General features: G+C 39.7%; 1 long non-coding RNA gene across 2 annotated transcripts in view; it reads right to left on the bottom strand.

Moving 5' to 3' along the window:
* The window catches only part of LOC309661889, a 118893-nt gene extending 100203 nt beyond the window's left edge, over positions 1-18690 (bottom strand). Inside the window, exons 1-2 of one of the 2 annotated variants that reach the window (XR_014264340.1) lie at positions 15903-18690; positions 1853-2178 (exon numbers count right to left, since the gene is read on the bottom strand). This is a non-coding gene — a long non-coding RNA (uncharacterized lncRNA). Of the gene's footprint in view, positions 1-1852 lie in introns of both variants that reach the window. The other variant, XR_014264341.1, reaches the window with a different exon arrangement.
* Positions 18691-18931: the final 241 nt, after the last annotated feature.

Here is an 18931-nt window from a genome sequence, read left to right as displayed (position 1 = left end):
CTTCGTGGCCCTTGTAGCCCAGTTAGTGCTTTGGATTCTTGGTAAGTAACTACAGTGCTCACTGTTTGAGCTACAGCGGCAGCACAGACCCACTTCTTTTGCTTCCTAGACTTGCTGTGAGGTGCCTGCCCCGAGGCCTGTACACACACTTCACCCTCTATCTCTCTCTCTGTCTTGTGCTCTCTAAGTTCAAGCAGTCTTTATTCAAAGTTGAAAAATGTACCATACTGCATTATTGCAAATTTTTTCTGGTACAAAACACTTTGCAGCTGGTGAGAAGGCAATAAAAATTTGATTTTTGAACCCATGACTGTAAATTATTCTTGGACTTTGCAAATGCAGAATTTCAAACTGCATTTTCTTTTTCTAAATTGCCTAGAGTACTTGAGGTTCCTGAAGCTAAGGTAGCTGTTCTACAGGAAGAAGAAAGGGGAGGAATAGGTAGCAAACATCAAGGGATTTCCGTCTCTCTTTCGATGCCCACATACTTCGGGGCATCAGCCTAGCTCCTTCTGTAACCAAAAAAATAGCTCCTCACCAGTGTGGATGGCTCTCTTACCAAAAATCCCTATCCTGTGATCACTATTAACCATCATAACATTTGCATAGCAGTTTGAATTTACAGAATGATTCGCAAAAGGAATCTTGTTACCCTTGTGGGTTTCATCCCCCCAGAATCATTATTTAGATTACAAAGAAAGCTGCGCGTGCATTTATCATATACTTGCCCTCTTCTGTCTGCTTCATCTTGAAAAGAAGAATTCTTTACAGACCAGTTTTACAGCAAAAGAGACATAAGAATGGGTACATATTCACAGAATGCATTAGACGTATTACTCACCTCATCACTCAGAAGCACTTTGCCTGAGTAGAATAGCTAACGATAGAATGGAATAGGACTGCCTGGCAAAGGCACCAGCTCAGATACGGCATCTTGTGAGGATGGCACGTAGACCTCCAAAATGTGGTTTTTATTCTGAACCCTGAGGATAAAGGTCTAGGGTCACTCCACCGGGCACACAACTAGAGTGTCTTGCCACATTTAAGGGAAATTCAAAATGGACCGTGGAGGAGAGGAGATACTGATTACAGCTTTAGGACTAGTTACAGCAGTGAGGACTATAGCTCATTCAACTAACCCTCTTTTCTTAAGTCCTTGCAAGTTTGGCCACTACCTTGAAAGGGATACGGTAAAGGGAATGAAAGAAACCGAGGGGTGGAAGGGATGAAGAGTAGCAGATACCTCTTGGGCTCTACCTCAAATCCTCTCTACATCCTACTCCAGAACTACGGTGGTGACCAGTTCTTTGAAGGTCTCAACCAGCTTCCCACAGGTGCAACCTGACAGCACTTGACTCAGGCCTGTGTTAATATCTCTCAATTCCTGCCTGGGTTTTTTGCTTTATGTTTGGTTTTGGGTTTGATGCACCTGCATGGGAAGTCTTTAAATACTTATGCATCATTCAAACCTGCAAGGGAGGATCAGTGAGGCTTCCCTTGACAAATGAGGGACAGAAGCTAAGGATAGATTTTCCTTTTGATACCCAGTTGACCAATTCTGAAACGCATACCAGAAGGCTCTTCAGAAGGAACCACAGAACTGAGTGTGGCCAACTCAGTCCCTGTGTTGGCTTTTCCTCCTTCCTGTTCAACCCTCCGCCATTTCTTCTTGCTTTCTGTAATCACTTGCTTCTTGTTTTACATCCATACATGAATTAACTACCTATACAGAAACCTTTGTCTTAGAATCTGCCTTCAGAGAATGTCTAAGAAAAATTACTATTAGGGAAGCCAAGGCCATGGTAAGCCAGAATGAAAAGTTTCTGAAACATGAAAGTATGTCAGGACTTACCCTGATTAAATTAGATTTGAAGCTTTTAGAAAACTATTTCATTCTCATTACATCTGATTCTAAGCCTGGAAATTATTCTCATATCAAGGTCTAAAAAATCCAGCATATGAGGTCTCCAGGTCTGGAAGGATTTCAACCTGACACTCCCATTTATGTCACTGAGATGCGTACATGAAGATCCAAAGACAATACTTGGCTGGCCTTTAAACAAAGGAGGTCTCCTTGCTGTGGCAGATAAGCACTGACGCACATCTTCTTTTTCTGATTTCAAAACACTTTCTACTCATCTCTGAACATTTCTCAATAAAGCTTGAGAAACTGCTGCCCTAAAATAGAACAAACAAGATGGGTTTGAGGTCAAACATTGTTCCCAACTTCCTCTGAGTGGCACATTTTTTATAGCATTCCACTTTGGTATACAAATGTTTCCATGTTTTCTTTGAATAAACAAATTTTAAAACATCAAAGACTCTATGTTGGCATATTAGATTTAAAGATTAGATAAAATGTTTAATGCAAATATGATTATCAACAAATTTTAATCATTGAGATTTTTAGATTTGTCCCAAATATGAAACATTATCATGCCTGAAAATTAAACTTGGATATTTAAAAAATTTAAAATAATTTAAAAAAACCCCTCTCCCTCTGTATATATGACTCCCTTACCAAGCAAATTTGGAGGATGCTGAAATTTTTGCACATTTTCAAATTAGACAGTATTGTTAATTGCATTAAGTTAATAATCAGAAGTTATAAGCTATCTTCAAATGTAAAATTTATCATTACTGTGTTCTCTGACTAACCTGAATTTAGATGAATAATGATGGTGATGATAAAGATTATTATTGCCAGCACTTACGGAGCACTTTCTATGTCCCAACATTTTGCTAAGCACTACATATATTATCCCACTTAATTCTCAGACAACTGTATCAGGTAGATTCTGATGGCATCTCCATCTTGTAGCTGCAATTACACAGGCTCAGAGAGAATTAAAAGTTCCACAGTAATGCCCAGCTTGTAAATCATGAAACAGCAATGAAATGTATTCAAATAACCAAAATAGAGGGGGAAAATGGCATCATATCTCTCCAAGATATGCTTGAGTAACAGTGGCTTTCAATTTAGAGCAATGAGATAAGATTAAATGATACCAACTGATGCTCAAAATAATTTCAGTTCATGTTATGGATCTACTGAAAACCTACTAAAGAGTCACTTTAGAAACTGAGATTCTTTTTTAAATGAGTCATAATGTGTGCAGTGACATTGTACAATTGAAAGTGTCTTTAAACTATATATTTCAATTATGAAAATACAGTGGGACTTTATGTATTTGCTGTGGGACTTTATGCCCTACTGTTGAATCAAGAGCATCTGTTCCTAGGCTTTAGTGAACATGTCTGTGGTCATATTACCAAATGCTAAGACATATATAAAACTTTTAGCTTCATTACAAATGTCTTTTGCCCTGCAATGTGGTCACGTCAATCAACTTGCATTTTGTGTCTCTCCTCACACTGCCATTGTGTTTGATGAAAGTGCCCTCCTTGGGCTCCTTAAGTTCACTTAGTGAAGGGGATTTCTGGACCCTCTGTAGAATCGTAGGGGCTTTTTACAATCATCCCTTCCCAGCTGTTCCCTCTCCACCTGGCCTGGTTCCGAGGAGATGTTGCAAGGCTGTGAAATGGGACTGTGGTTGGGATCCAGCTGAGGGGAAAGGCTGCCGAAAGGTCACAGAAACTTTCACATAAACAGAGCTGTGACCCGACTGGCTCTGGGTTAACAGGGTTAGAAGTTGTTCTTCCAGTGGGGACAGACAAACAGTGCTCAACACTTTCTGTTCCAGATCTGCTTCCCTGTCGCTTATGCAACACTGGGAGGTGCCTTTGACATTTTCTTTCCCTTTCTTATGACTATGATCCAACGTCTCATTATAAATTATTTCACCAAGCGATGGATCTTCTTGTACTGTATTCCGAGCAGGCCCTCAGCACAGTTATGAAGCAAGACAGATGAATCTACTGAAGCCTCCTCCCTTTGACATCTTCAATCACTTTTCTTTTTCTGTTGGATTTTAGACATCCTATAACTGCCCTCGTATGATGTCAGAGTACCACACTTAAGTCTGGTCTCCCTGAATCTTATCACAGCTAAGATGGATTTGAGTGCTGTCACTTCCTTCTTATTCTATCACCTCAGAACCTGTAGTCTTTAATTGGCATGTAAATGTCAAAGTGAGTTCATTTGTTAACTGGGTTTAAATTTTGGAAAGACCTTGTAGAAATAATCTATTATGTAAAAAAACAAAGCAAACAGGATTCAAGCCACATTTGGACATGGGAGAGGACTGACTCTATGTGTGAATGAATATGTAGACTTTCTCCTGTCCATTGGCCATCATTGCCCTCTCTGCTTTGTGGTTATGTCATTATAAATTTTTGCTACCCCTGAAGAAGGCTAAAAACATGTTTTAGAAACTTCTTAACATGTAATTCTCTTTACGATGTTGAGTCATTTTGTCTACTGCTTGGAATTTGTGTTTTGGAGGAATTCCCAGGGCTTTGTAATCCAGGTGTTAGCCCTTCCAAGCCTTTACCAATCTGTCCTACTGTTCAGTTCAATCCCAGCTATAAGCCTTCCTCCAGCTTCCTCTTTACCAAAATAAAAACCAAAGTCAGGGTAGGTAAGAGTGAAAGATCATGGAAAACTAGAAATAAGTCCTATTCCCTCCAAAATTCTTGGCCCAAACAAAATTGCTATGTAAAATACTAAATAAAAAGTATGGTTTTAATTAATAACCTGACTTACTCTAAGGGAGTATTCTACATTAGCCAGAAATGATCAGTTATCTTACAATACAAAATTTACTTGGAGCAGTGTCTTAAGCCCAGAGGAAAAAGTATAGAACCTAGGGTCAGAAAAAAAGGGTGTCCTGTTACCAGCCCTGCCATGTTTAGCTGTGTGGGTTTGATCACATTAGTTACCTCTCTGGATCTCAGTTTTCTTATAGGTGATATAAAATTTACCTAGCGAGATTGCTATGAAGTTTGATTAAATTCTATGATATAGTATGTATAAAGATCCTTATTTTGTAGCATAAATTGATACTTTAATTAAAAAAAAAAAAAGAAAGCAAAAAAAAAAAAATCAAGAAAAGAGAAAATCAGCAATAAACAACCAGCCTAAGGCAAACAAATACGTGTCCTTAAGTGTTATGTGATAAACAGTATGTCTCATAGTGTGTGTCCCCTGAGGGACATACAGTTCTTCAGGAAAAGTGACAAGTCTATCCATACAATATACAAAACCTAGGAATGTGTCAGACCAAACTGTCTTGACTTTCTGGATTCCCCTGCCGTATCATGTCTCATTATTTTTGCATAAACCATTCCTCCTACCTAGAAAATATTATATTTTCCCATCTTAATCTCCTGAAGAAAATAAGACACTTGCACATGCACACACACCCACACACACACACCCCAGCTCACTTTTTCAGTTGTGCCCATGCTATATACCTCAAGGACTCTAAAAACGGGGTAAACTCCCATATGGACTTTCATAAATTACCTTCAGGAAATAAAACATCTGTTGAAATTATATGTAAAATTATGTTTATATGTGCCTCGGCACATTTTTTTTTTTTTCTAAAAATAGGATTTGCGTGTTTGATCACAATCTCATAAGGGTCTATGATCCAAAACAACTTAAGAACAATAGTTGCAGTTCTGGGTGCAAATCGCCACTGTACTGCAATATTGTTGGCGGCAATCAGGGCTTATTAATCTCTGTTTTCCCAGCCTCTACTGTGTACTAAGTGCTCAAAAGGCATTTGATGGGTGATTAATTGCATTTGCAGAAGAGCATTCTCAGGGTACTGGAAATTATGCTCACAGTACTGTACAAGGAAGAGTGACAGCCATGAAACAGAAAAGTCCATCCTTGCACAGCTGCCATGAGACAAAACTCGGTTGGTGCAGGTTACAATTTGCTAATAATTAACGATTTCCTACATACAAAATTAATTATAGCATCATAAAATCCAGTCGAATTTCTTCCTAATTCTCCTCTGATCTGCATTCTGTTGTTTATTCTCATTTGTTCTGATAAGGTCCATTGTCTCTAATGTTGTCTCGTAAAGGGTAAGAAATAAATCAATGGTATTTAGCTTTTCTAAACATCTGGTCTGGCAAACATCCCAAAATTAATGTTTAAATCTGGGTGCAGTACGTGTATGTTGTCTTGTCTTAGGGAACATCTCTGGAGATAGGAAATGAGGGGTAGCAATGGCCCTTTAATCTCACTGAGGAATTTGATCTTTGGGTAGATATTGCTCTATAAATACTGTAGGTTTCCATTACATGTTATGAGGGTCAGTATACAACAAAGGTCAAGGCTGATCAGTTTGAAAGCTCCCACTTAGCACACTCCTTTGTGTTTTAGATTAGAGGTTAGCAAACTTTTCCTCATAAAGGGCCAGATAGTAACTATTTTAGGCTTTGCAGGCCATGCAGTTTCTGCTGCAATCATTCAACACTGCTGTTGAAGTGCCAAAACAGCCATAGACAACATGTAAAGAAACGGATGTGGCTGCGTTCCAATGAAAGTCATTTACAAAAACAGATTACTCTTTAATTCAGATTTCTAAGGTTAGGTCAGAAAGGACCGTGCAGCTTCTTCCTGGTTCTCCTGGGATGGAGAATTTAATTAAGCGTAGTATCCTTTAACTCAGATTTCTAGACCCTTCATCTTCTGACACTAGACTGCTGTGTCCCCCTCACCCTGCTCTCTCCGTTCCATGCATCGGCAGCTCCTACACTTGCCTTCTGTGACAGTGACCCTGGTGAGGGTGGGAATGATGTGACAGCTGCTGCTTGGTGATTGGGTGTATTTGGAGAGTGAGAGGAAAGAAGACACAACAATGATTCTGGGATTCCAAAGTTGGATGAATAAGAGGTGACACCCTTAGTAGAAAGGCTAAAGTCAGATGAGGGAATTGACTCAAATGGACATATATACACTACCAAACGTAAAATAGATAGCTAGTGGGAAGCAACCGCATAGCACAGGGAGATCAGCTCGGTGCTTTGTGACCACCTAGAGGGGTGGGATAGGGAGGGTGGGAGGGAGGGAGATGCAAGAGGGAAGAGATATGGGAACATATGATATGTAGAACTGATTCACTTTGTTATAAAGCAGAAACTAACACACCATTGTAAAGCAATTATACTCCAATAAAAAAAGAAAAAAGAAAACATGAAGATGCAGTATATAACCACTGCTATTGTGAAATTCCTTCCTTGTGTACACTCTCAGTTCCCTGCTCTCTCTCATTTTACCGTATTAAACTGGCAAAACCCCAATCTTGGTTAAATTCGACTCTGATGGCTCTGCTCCTCCCCGTAGCTGAACATGGTTGAGAAGAGCACACAACTTTAAATGCATGTGTCCCACTGTCAAACGGGTCCCTAATGTAGCTCAGCGACAATGTATGTTTCCCTAATCCATTAGCTCTCCCACACTTCCAGAGGACCATTTCTAACCTCCTCTGTCCTCATACACCCAATACCTCCTCCCAATCCTCACTTCAGCTGTTGACCTTGCTTCCTGTTTAACAGGGAAATAGCAACCATGAAAAAACAACTCTCAAAAGCTTGAAAGCTTGAATCACCACATCTAACCACCTCTCGGCATCTGTGCCCACGTATCTTTCCTAGCTTGCTTCCTGTTATCCTGTCATTTTGTACAACCTGTGTTCCTATTTAAGGTCCTTTGTATATGAAGTCACATGACCTCTTGCTTACTCGAGGTCATAGCTCCACAATTGTTTCTTTTCTTTTGCATCACCAATTTTCCCTGTCTACCGATAGCTTATACGCATGCTATTATCTCTCCAAAATTAACCAAAGAATCCTTCTCTTGCCCTCACAGCTCCCCTTCAGCCATAACTTCATTCTGGTCTTCCCTTTAGAAGTTGTTTACTACCCTCTACCTCAATGTCCACTCCTTCTCTGGTCCTTTGCAGGTTTCTCCTTAGCTCACCAACCTCTACACATTGGAGTGTCCCACAGCTCAGTCCACATACCTCTTTTCTCCCTGCACACACTACCTCAGTGATTCATCTAATTTTGTGACTTTAAATACCATCTAGATGAGGATGACTCCCCAATTTACAACTCATCCCAGGCACTCCTCTGAATTCCAGACACATACACACAGCATACTGCTTAATTTATATTTCCATTCTGATGTCTAATTGGTATCTCTATCTTATTGTATCCAAAACTTAATCCCGAACACAACAACCAAGTCAAAGTCTTCCCAGTTTCAGTTACTAGCAATTTCTTCCTCCTGTATCTCAATTAAAACCTTGGAATTATTTTTCACTCCTCTCCTCAGGTCTCACATCTTCCTGTTAGCAAATTCTACAAGTTCTACCTTCTAAATAATCCAGAATCTCACCTCATCTTCCTGCATTTATTGCTCCCAACTTTTGCAAAGCTGCTATGATCTCTCTACCAAATGATTGCAATAGTTTCCTAACAGATGTCTCTGCTTCCACACTTGGCCCCATGCTCTCCAGTCTAATCTCAACACCAGTCATGACATGTCGGTTCCTCTCTCAAAACTGTCCATTGAGTTCCCATTCCATCAGAGTCCAAGATGTCATCTTTAGAGAGGCCTATGAGGCTCTTGATGTCCTGGCACCATCACCTCCCCCCTCAGCTCCTGCTTCTCTGCCTCTGGCTCACTCTGTTCCAGGAATACTGGTTTCCTGGGTTCCTTGTGACCCTTCCAGCCATGCTGCGGCCTCAGAGCTGCTGCACTCTGTTTCCTGTGTCCACAGGGCCCTTGTCCCAGAGAGTCTCACTCTCTCACTCCCTTCAGGTCTTTGTTGTGATATTACCTTCCCAGTGAGGCCTTCACTGACCACCTTACTAAAAATTGCAACCCGCCCCGCTCCATACGCTGACACCCTTTTCTGCTCTCGTGTTCTACTTTTCCCCATAGCAGGTGGCACCAGTGGGCATCATTTCTGCCTCACCCTACTCCATGGAGACGCGGATATGGCTGTGCAGCTGAGGTCAAGTCCTGTCCTGTTAGGGCTGCACACCACTGGTTGCTGCAGCAATGGCTGGAGTAAAAAGTGGCCCAAGAGGGTGTGAGGCACTGCATGTGATGCACCCAATACAGATGTCAACTGGCATAATTATACCCAAAAGTCAGCCTGAATTTTCCAATCTGTCTGTTTACAACACTGCCTCTCTCTTCTTCTTGAAGTGATTGTGTGGAAACAGATTTGAAACAGATTTCCATTTCTTTATCTGCTTAACGCTTTCGTCCAGCTCTTGACCTTCCATTCCCCATTTTTCTCTTTTTAAAACTTTTAAAAATTTATGCTCACTTTCCTGTACCTTCAGTACACATGTGAAAAATGTACTTGCCTTTATTGATGTTTCTCTAACTTCCAACGCACCAGTTTGTTATGCCTCGGGAAAGGTGACCTTTTCTGTGAAAGAGCCAGGCCATACATAATTTTGGTGGTATGTTTAGTTATGCCTTTGTTGGGATGTCTTAACAAATGGATTTTTTAACTCCTATTTTGACTACTTGGTATAACTAAGTAAATGTGAAAAATATATCCCTCAATATGTGCATTTGCATGTATACATGTTTTCAAAAATAAAGAGAAAATACATAATATTTGGGAATAAGATAGGAAGATCATTTTCACAAGTTACAGATGTCTTGATAACTCATAAGTGGTGAAACTATATAAGGTCATCTCTAATGAGTGAAAACATTTTTGATTTCACACTTCCCACATCTTGTACTCTGTTTATAAGAATTGCTTAAGATGTTTGAAGATTTTAAGAGTTTTTAATGGTTATTTAACTATCAAAACTAAATAAATACATCTTTATACAGTTTGGTATTGCTAAGCTTTCATTGGACAAAATGGGACTTTGAAATCTTTTTAAGTTAATAGCTTAAAGACATTTCTCATAACTCAGAGCCCTCATTATAAATTCTGTTGTTTTGTTTTCTAATCACTGTAAAGAAATCCACCTTATATCTTTTCTTCATGACAGATTTTTTGTGTGGGTTTAATGATATAATTAATCTTAGAACAAAAAAAAACTATTTTCAGAAATGTATTCACTTTTTTAGGCTATTTCATGGATGGAGTTCAGTAGAGTAAAATCATAGTAATTAAAAAAAATATTTTTCCAGCTTTCAAAATACCAAAAATCACTAGGAATTTCAAGTCCTAAGGTCATGGTGTTCACATTAAACCACACCGCCTTGCCTTCCATATCAATATAGAAAGGAGATGGAGAGACCAGGTAAGAACACAGGTACTGGAACCTGGGTATAAAGTGGGGCATGTGACTCTGGCCTGACCAATCATGATGTCAATCCAGTGGTCATGGTCACCAGTTCAGGTGTATATATGTAGCCCCAGCAACCCTAGAATTTTTGATGCAGAGGCTTACAAGAACTTTTTCATTCCTATAAGGCCCACTGAATTGGGATGTTATGAATTCAAGGCTATGTAAGCATGCCACCTGCCACATGGAGAACACCTATCTAGAGTAGGACAGAATGAGACCTACAAAAACAAGTGGAAAACAATAGGGAATCTATAGTTCTCCTCTAGACACGTTGCTTCCCTCTCTATACTACAGCCTGTGCTATAGCTGGAGAAAATGGGACCATAAGAGATCAAGTGATAATCTGGAAGAGTGAGAAACCTGAATTCCCTCCAGTCCATACAAACTGGATTACAGCCTAAATTGGACATGCTGGGGATCCAGGGACCAACCTGCACATAGTTATGTGACAACCAGAGAGGATCAGGTTCAAGAGGGCAATGTGTAAGGATCCTGAACTCACCTCCTCCCATGGACATACCAACTCTACAGCCACCTATGAGAGAAACCCCAAAACTAGCTAAGCAACTCCCACACATTGGATGAACAAGAAAAAACCCACATCAAACTGGGTAGGAGAGGCTGAGACACAATCTCATCATAAACCTCACCCCCAGCACAGCAACCCACACAATCAGGTGGTAACTTACAACCCCGAACTTCTCCTGAGGAGCGAATGGTTTCAACCTCAAATATGGCAGCTCAACTTTTAAGACTGGGCACCTGAGAGATGACACCCAAAACATCTAGCTTTGAAAGTCAACGGGGCTTGTGTCCACAAGACCCACAAGGCTATAGTGAACTGAGAACCAGTTCTTAAATGGCTCGTGAAGACTCACCACAGCTACACCCCCGAGCCAAATGCAGAAGAAGCCTACTGAAACACCCAGTCTTCCTGTGAAAGAGGTCTATTAGCTTATCTTCACAGCTGCAGCCCAAGGGGCAGGCTTCTGATTAAACACACATCTAAATGCTCACTGTAATCCTCTCCAGAGACTTTGGAAGGCAGGTGCCCTCTTCACGCTCTCCCTCTGTGTGAAGATACATATTTTGGTCTCTGCCTCTTGTTCCTGCTAATATATGGTCTTTGACCTTGGTTCCTCGCACAGAACTCCTAAAACCCCTGTAATTTCCTGAGTCATGAGAGCACCTCTTGTTTTAATGAGGTGACTCTTGGTGGGCTTCTGGATGCAGGATGGTCACCAGAAAGACCAAGCCATAATTAGAAGTTTGGAACTTTCAGCACCATCCCCCCATTCTCCAGAGATGAGGGGGCTGGAAAATGAGTTAATAATTAATCATGTCTACATGGTAAAGCCGCTGTAGAATTTTCTAAAGTATGATTGGTGAACACATCCACGTTCCAGGAGGGCAGTGTATCCCAGCTCCATGGGGATAGAAGTTTCTGTGCTTGGGACCCTTCTGGCTCTCACCCTCTGTATCTCTTCATCTGGCTGTTCATCTTTATCCTTTTGATCATATCCTTTATTATATAGTAAGCCTGTAACTGTAAGTAAATGACTTCTTGAGTTCTGTGAGTTTTGTAGCAAATTACCAAACCCAAGGAGATGGTTGTGGAAAGGCCGTTTGATAGCTGGTTAGTTAGAGGTACAGGTGACAACCTGGGGCTTGTGATTGGCACCTGAAGTGGGGACAGTCTTATGGCACTGAACCCTTAACTTGTGTGATCTGACGCTAATTCCAGGTAAGTAGTGTCAGAACTGAGCTGAATTGTAAGACACCCAGCTGGTGTTGGAGAATTGATCATTGAGGAAATAAACCTACACATCTGGTGTCAGAAATGTTTTTAGTGTGATGGTCACATGAGAGTAAAGAAAAACAGTGCATTTTCCCCCAGATGTCAAGACATCAAGAGAAAGGAAGTCTTGGTTACATTGCTAGAAACCTGCAATCTTTTACCTGAATCTTGCTTGTGCAATAATAACAATAATGTTTAGTAATAATCCCTTTGCTTCTAATGGGAGTTGGAGTTATGTTTGTGTCACTGTCAACTAAAAGAAACTTGATTAAGAGACAATGTAAGAAGTTCATGAATTAATTTATTAATTAATTTACATGTGATTAAGAAAGAACTCCCCACCACAGGGAATATGAAAGGGATCTGAGTTGCTTTTTAGTATGATTCATGATCTTCTAAATAAGCTGTACTTTAATGTTACACAAAAAAAGAAAGTAAGGAGGATTCCCAGGAGAGCATGATCCCTTTTTGACTGCCAAGAAAAGACACTCAGTCAATATGTGTGTGATTCATTTTGAACACATATATTGGTATTGGCTGATAGTAATATTGGATAATGCTGTTGGAACATCGTTCCCTGTATATATAGGAAGTGGGATTGCTAGTGAAAGGCAAATGCTTTTACAAAGTTTGCCATTGTGACTGTCACATTCCTGAGGATGGAGTTGTGTCTCTCAGATAAGTATTTGAAGGGTGGTCATGGAGAAAAACAAAATTAAAGTTATTCTGCTGAGTTCTCAAAGGCAGAACTATAAATAATAGCTATAGGGTGTAAGATTCAAATTCAATAAAAAGAATGATTCTCTTGCATTCTTCATCATTAGGAGTGTTCAAATAAGACTTTTCAGGGATATTTAGAGAAGACCCTTGAATTGAGTAGAACAAAATGCAGATCATTCCTGCATTGGTTTGGATGAGTTCTACAGTGCTTCCAACTCTAAACTTTAAGTATCCTACCCTCTAAAATCCACACATAACTGTTCAGTATGCAAATTATTTAATAGTAACACAGAAATCTGAATAACTAGCATTTTCCTACTGTTTTATATTTGTATAAAGCACTCTTAGCTGTATGAATAACTAGTATACTTCAAATCAATATACTTTATTGCTTTATCTTTAGAGACACCATGTCAGATGTTTAAAACAAGTGGCTGCTATCAAGAAAACGGATCTCAAAATACAAGAGATAAATCACAATGACCTCCTTATTTGGGGCAAATTTCACTTGCAATAGAAAGGAAAAATGGGAGTGTGGGAAAGTGTCTTTCAGGAAATTAAATTTTCCCAAAGGTCATTTTAAATTTTAATAATTTAATCAACTACCTGATTCCAATTTCAAGTCAAGAGTCATAGAGGTCCATTTTATTACATATAGAAAAACTTGTAGTCATTCAAATGTTGATGGCAGAGAATAACATCATTAACTGTGCTAGACAGAACACAGGAGCCAAGTAAAGGAGAAAGATGCAATTTATGTCCCTCATCAATTTTAGAGTGTTTTTCCCTCCAGGATCATCCTAAAGCCAAAATTGGGGAAATATTTCCTACTTTTGCACATAACGATCTCTATTCCATCCCTTGCATGCTCTGTGTTTATCTGAAACTTGGTTTCTGTCTAAGTGTCTAAAGAAAGACCTTATTAGGGTGAAATACATTTTTGCAGGCACTGATGTGACCTTTGGGTTTTGAGTTATCAATGACCTAAGGGCAGAGACTATAGGTAATGGACCGAGAAGAAAAGACAGGAGAGCATGGAGCTGGCCTACTGTCGTTGCTCTATTCACTGAGGATTGAGCCATTCTAATCCCCTTAGATTTTTTTATCTACCAAAGCAGCTTGGGCCCATCAGCAAATTGCAGTGGCATATGGTCCAGGTTTACGAGTAATCTGGCACATGATTAAGGCAAGGAGGATGTTATCCTTCAGCAAATACTGAAAATATTGTAGGAGAGTTTTGTGGGGTTTTAAAACTGATAAAATTATAATTATTAAAGATTTCCAGGAATTAACAATTTGGATTTTGTCAAATTAAAATTTTCTTAAGATATAGGAAGTTACTTCAAAAAAGAAAAATCAATGACCGAAGTGTTAAGAAGTAGTAGCTCTGTTTATTTGCTGTTGAATCAGTAGCTTGGATACTGATTGTCAGGATCTAAAGGGGGCTACACGCAAGGCCTGGGTTTCCATGAGGACCAGGTTTCCACTTCCCTACAATCAGTTCACCATTGTAGTTTCAGCTGTCCTAAGGTTCCAGGGATGAAGGAAACAATTTCAAAGAGAGGTGTGACGTGGAGACAGGTAGATGGTGTCTAATATAACCTCATCCATGTTTCTCAAACTGGCTAAGTCTTTAGGTAGAGAGGTGGCTCTCACCCCTGGGTACACACTAGGTTCATCTGGGGAGAGTAGAAAAATCGTTCTCAGAGATTCAGATTTAACTAGCCTTCAGTGAGGCCCAGGCAATGGCATTTTCAAAAAGGTACCCTAGTGTTTCTACAACAATTGAATTAGAGCAACAACCATTGAATTGGGCAACACTCCAGGGTGCCCAGTGGTACACAAAAGTGTAGGATAAAGACTGAACACATCTTTCTGGAAAATCCATCTTACTCAAAGATTTCACTATTTTTGTTCCTCTTTAAAAGTTATTACGAGATGTTATAATTCTAAGACAGATATGAATACATAATAAAATACAAATTCACATCAGGTTTTCAGGTAAAACGGTGCCCCAATACCCTAAGAGGAATATGTTTTTCATTCATCTTTTCCATCATTCATCAGACAGTTTTGAAGAGGTCATATACATAAGATGGTATGCTTCCATTGAGGCTACTTCAGTGCCTTGAATTTCTCCATTTATTTGCTCATACACAACAACCTAAAAACTACATACAAATACTTATCTAATCATCAATTTAGGAACATATGTGTGTCTATATGTGTGTGTATGAGTTTATCTTTTAATCAGTAAAACACATTTTTTAAGAATCCTTCAGGCTAGATTGCATCTATCTCCAAATAAGTTTAGCAGTTACAAACACAGTTATATACGCCTGATTTAGACTCTAATTCCCTCACAGATTATTTTGCACTTACGACTGTCAGGATGCTGAGTAACAAATTGAGCAGCAGAAAGAAAATAAGTAAAATGTTCGTCTCCTTCTGTTTAATATTGTAGTGGTCTTTAGAGCCACAACATAGCATGAAAAAGCTGTCAGGTCCTCTGGTTGTTCTGGGCATTATATGCTTACTCTATCAAGTTATTTCTCATTGGATTAAAGCTAATCAGTCCTACAGAAATTCATGACCACATAATTCAATCTCTGTATAAAAGGGGTTCAACTTCCCTGAACCTCTGTTCTCAGCACATATCACAGGAGAAACAAGTCAAGTTAAACTCCAGTCTTCTAGTCTTTGACCTTAAAAACAATATCAGCACTTGCTTCAGTAGAGTTCCAGCAACTTCTTTTACCAAAGACCTTCTGTGCTTCTCTCCCATTTTCTCTTCAGGGTTAATTAAGGAAAATATATTTATTGATTCATCTTGACTACAGCTTCCAGGGGAGACAAAAATAAGAGTTTTATTTTGCTCTCATCCAAGTTATTTTTGCAAAAACTCCTGCTGGGTAAACCAACCAGTGACCACTTAGCCAGCTACAGAATCACCATAGCAACAGAGTCACCGCATCTTTTTAAGACCCCTGCACTGTCAGGGCTCTTAGGAGGGCTTTGTATCCAACAGCACACACTAGAGAGAAGAGCAGACATGAGCGATTCATGGCTTTGGCTCTGTTGAAAAAAAAATCTCAAGTTTCATTTTAAAATATTCATGCCCAATACTTACCTTATTTGAAAAACACCACAACCGTAAATCAAGGAAGTGTCACAGGAAGGTTGGACTCCATCCTCAGCATTAGATCAAAGTCTTGAGAAGGCTCCAAAGTTCACTGATGGATTGGAGGGGAAATGAGAGATCTAGTGACACCAAAGTGGTTTCAACATTGAAAGGAATCAAATTCCCTCCACTATTTGGGAAAATCAGGGTGAATTTTGATGACTTGCATGGAAAGTTGCTTAGATGGGTAAGGGCTATTTTGCAGTCTGTGGATTTTTAAAGCAAGAAAGCAAAAGGATCACAGCATGAGGAAAAGGTAGGCTGCACCAGAATCAGTGTAAAAGGGTTGGAAGTGATTTTCATAGCTTCCCCATGAGTCATGTGCATTCTAAGGGTACTAGAGTGAGTCTTGGAGAAGGAAGGAGCTACTTATCCCCAGCAAAGATGTTTCCAGGGCTGATAGAGAAGGAATTAGAGCCAAAGTATAGAGTCAAGAAAGCCAAGATGCAACTAAGATACAAGATCTCAAGGCAAACCCAGGAAAAGGATAATATGTCAGACTTGGATAAGATAAATGGGTTTGCTGATAGAGATCACAGCCAAATTCTCCACATGCCCATTTGATACAGTATAATATTCCTATGAATTAAATGACTTAAAATAATTTTGTGTGAAGATTTCTTATTCATGACTCAGGATTTCTGGGAAAAGTGAATACTTTAGACAGTGATTGTCACTGGAATTCAAGAGTTTACAAAAATCAAAGAAAATCCAGGAAAGGCACAGACTAACTAGAAACCACAGTCACACCCTCCTTCAAAGGTTAAGTGTAGATTTGAAACAGGAGAAATAACTGCACTATTCACTGAATTAAAAAGGATCCTTGTCATTCTGCCCAGAGGATCCAAGTTTTACCCAGGAAGTTGGTGTCTCCAAAAGCACTTGTTCAGAGTAACTGGGTAGAAATTTTTAGTGGTTATTAAAGTACAAGGAAGGCATTCTCTCTTTCTAACAGTTTAACTAATCTTGAACCTGGCACACCCCTTCTAGGATTTCTTACCAATATTCTGCTTAGAAACCTAATTTTTAATCAGAGCTCTAGCTTCAAACTATTGTCATACTATATTTCTTCCCACCAAATAAAGCAGTTAAAAGCAATAGTGGCGGCAATAGTTGCTATTTATTGAGTGCTAACAAGGTGCCAGGTGCTTCTGGAAACTCTGAAGCATAGTTACTAAGATAACTTATAATTTATAGATGAGGAAGTTGAAACCTAAAGAAATTAAACAACTTATCCAAGATGGCCCAGCTGGGATCCTAACTCAGGGCTCTCTGATTTGAGAACTCAGGGTCTTAACTATTCCTTTGTATTGTTCACCTCCCAGGAATCATTTATTCCTTTCTCCCACAAATATTTGTGACACACTGACCGTGTGCTACGGAGTGTTTTAGATACAGCAGCAAACAGAATACTACAAGTTCCTGCTTTCTTGGAACTTAGGTCTCACATTCTGCACATATATATCAGGTGCTATTAAGTTCACCGGGAATGAAGAAGAGAACATGGTAGAGAGTTAGACAAACTCCTCATCATCTCTGCCCACCTCCCAAAATGCAGACATACCTCTCAGTTACACCTTTTTCTTCCATATGCTTATGTCCAAGCTGGTCTTCTTTTCTTTTCTCTTAACCAGTCCTCTTACTCTTGTCAACGCTTCCACTCTCCTCATCACAGAATGGTTCCTTGATTTCAATGTCTTTGTGAAAATGTGACTCTGATGATACCGTACCTCTTGGAGCCTTCTTGGGAGTTAGGCTGAAAGGCAGCATTTGTAGCTTCAACTCCACCTGGTGACACCAAACCTTTGCTTCTCTAAACACTTGTAAATACATGTCTGGCTATATCACTCCCATCATCTCCATCTTTTTGTCCACTTCGGTTATCTAATTTTGTATTTGGTTTAAAGTTCTCCTCTTTGCTCTAAGTTTTATCATAATAATTAGGGATTCCCACATCCATGTGGAAACACCAATCAGACAGCGTCTCCTCTTTGCTGCAGACACTCACCATAACCACCAGACCCCACCAGAGCTGACGCACCTCTGAAACCTTAAATTTCTATGTCCACTCTCGAAGCACAGTTTCCTATTCTTCTAGCTTTCTTATTTGTCCTATTAACATCTTCGCTTCTAATCCTTAACTAGACTTGAAATTTATTGACTGTTCCATTCTTGCCCATCTATCAGCCTCCTCCTGTCCCCATTTCCCATGTGGGCCATAATCCAGCATTTGAGTCACTCCTTTGTGTCTCAATTCTTTGCTCTCTTCTGCTGCATCTGCCTGCCATAACCTCAATCTGGTCAAGGCCACAATCCCCACTACCTGAAATGGATGGGGATAGGGGAACAAAACATAAAACTGTGTAGATCTGTGTCACTGTAAGTTAATGGTGTCCAGTTGGCCCTTAATATTGCCTGAAAATTCTGTAGTATGTTTCTAATCAGCTTGTCTCTCGCTATCCAGAATAACCATTCCAAGCTTACCTGCTTTTCACAAGCTCCCTATCCCATAATTTCATCCTTCACTCTCAGCACAAGACCTCCTCTCCAATTCTACAGAGAAAACACAATCAGGTGAAAACTTGTCCAACTTCACACTCACCCACCTACACATATGCTACATTTGTTCTCTATTTTTTTCTCCTGTTTCTCTAGGCAAAATATTCTATCCTCTTTTCTGAAGCTAATCCTGCCATCCCCTCCAGCTTCCATACAGAAGTTGTTCAGTCATTTATTCTCTTTTATGGTAAGTCCTCTGACTTCTTTCTCTCCATTGACATTTTCTCTCTTGCATACAAGATTGCTCAAGCCTCTGCCATGCAAAACACTCTCCTTTAACCCTGTATCCCCCACTAACTCCCATCTAGTCTCTCCCTTTTAAATACAAGCTATTGCAAAAAAAAAAAAAAAAGTCTGTACACAAGTACTTTAATTCTTATCATTCACCTCACTCCTTAACTCCCGCCATCCACAGGCTC

This window comes from Balaenoptera physalus, assembly GCF_965194825.1.
Source record: "Balaenoptera physalus genome assembly, chromosome: 5".
In the NCBI taxonomy this organism is placed as follows: Eukaryota; Metazoa; Chordata; class Mammalia; order Artiodactyla; family Balaenopteridae; genus Balaenoptera; species Balaenoptera physalus.
This window is presented reverse-complemented; position numbering and strand designations above follow the sequence as displayed.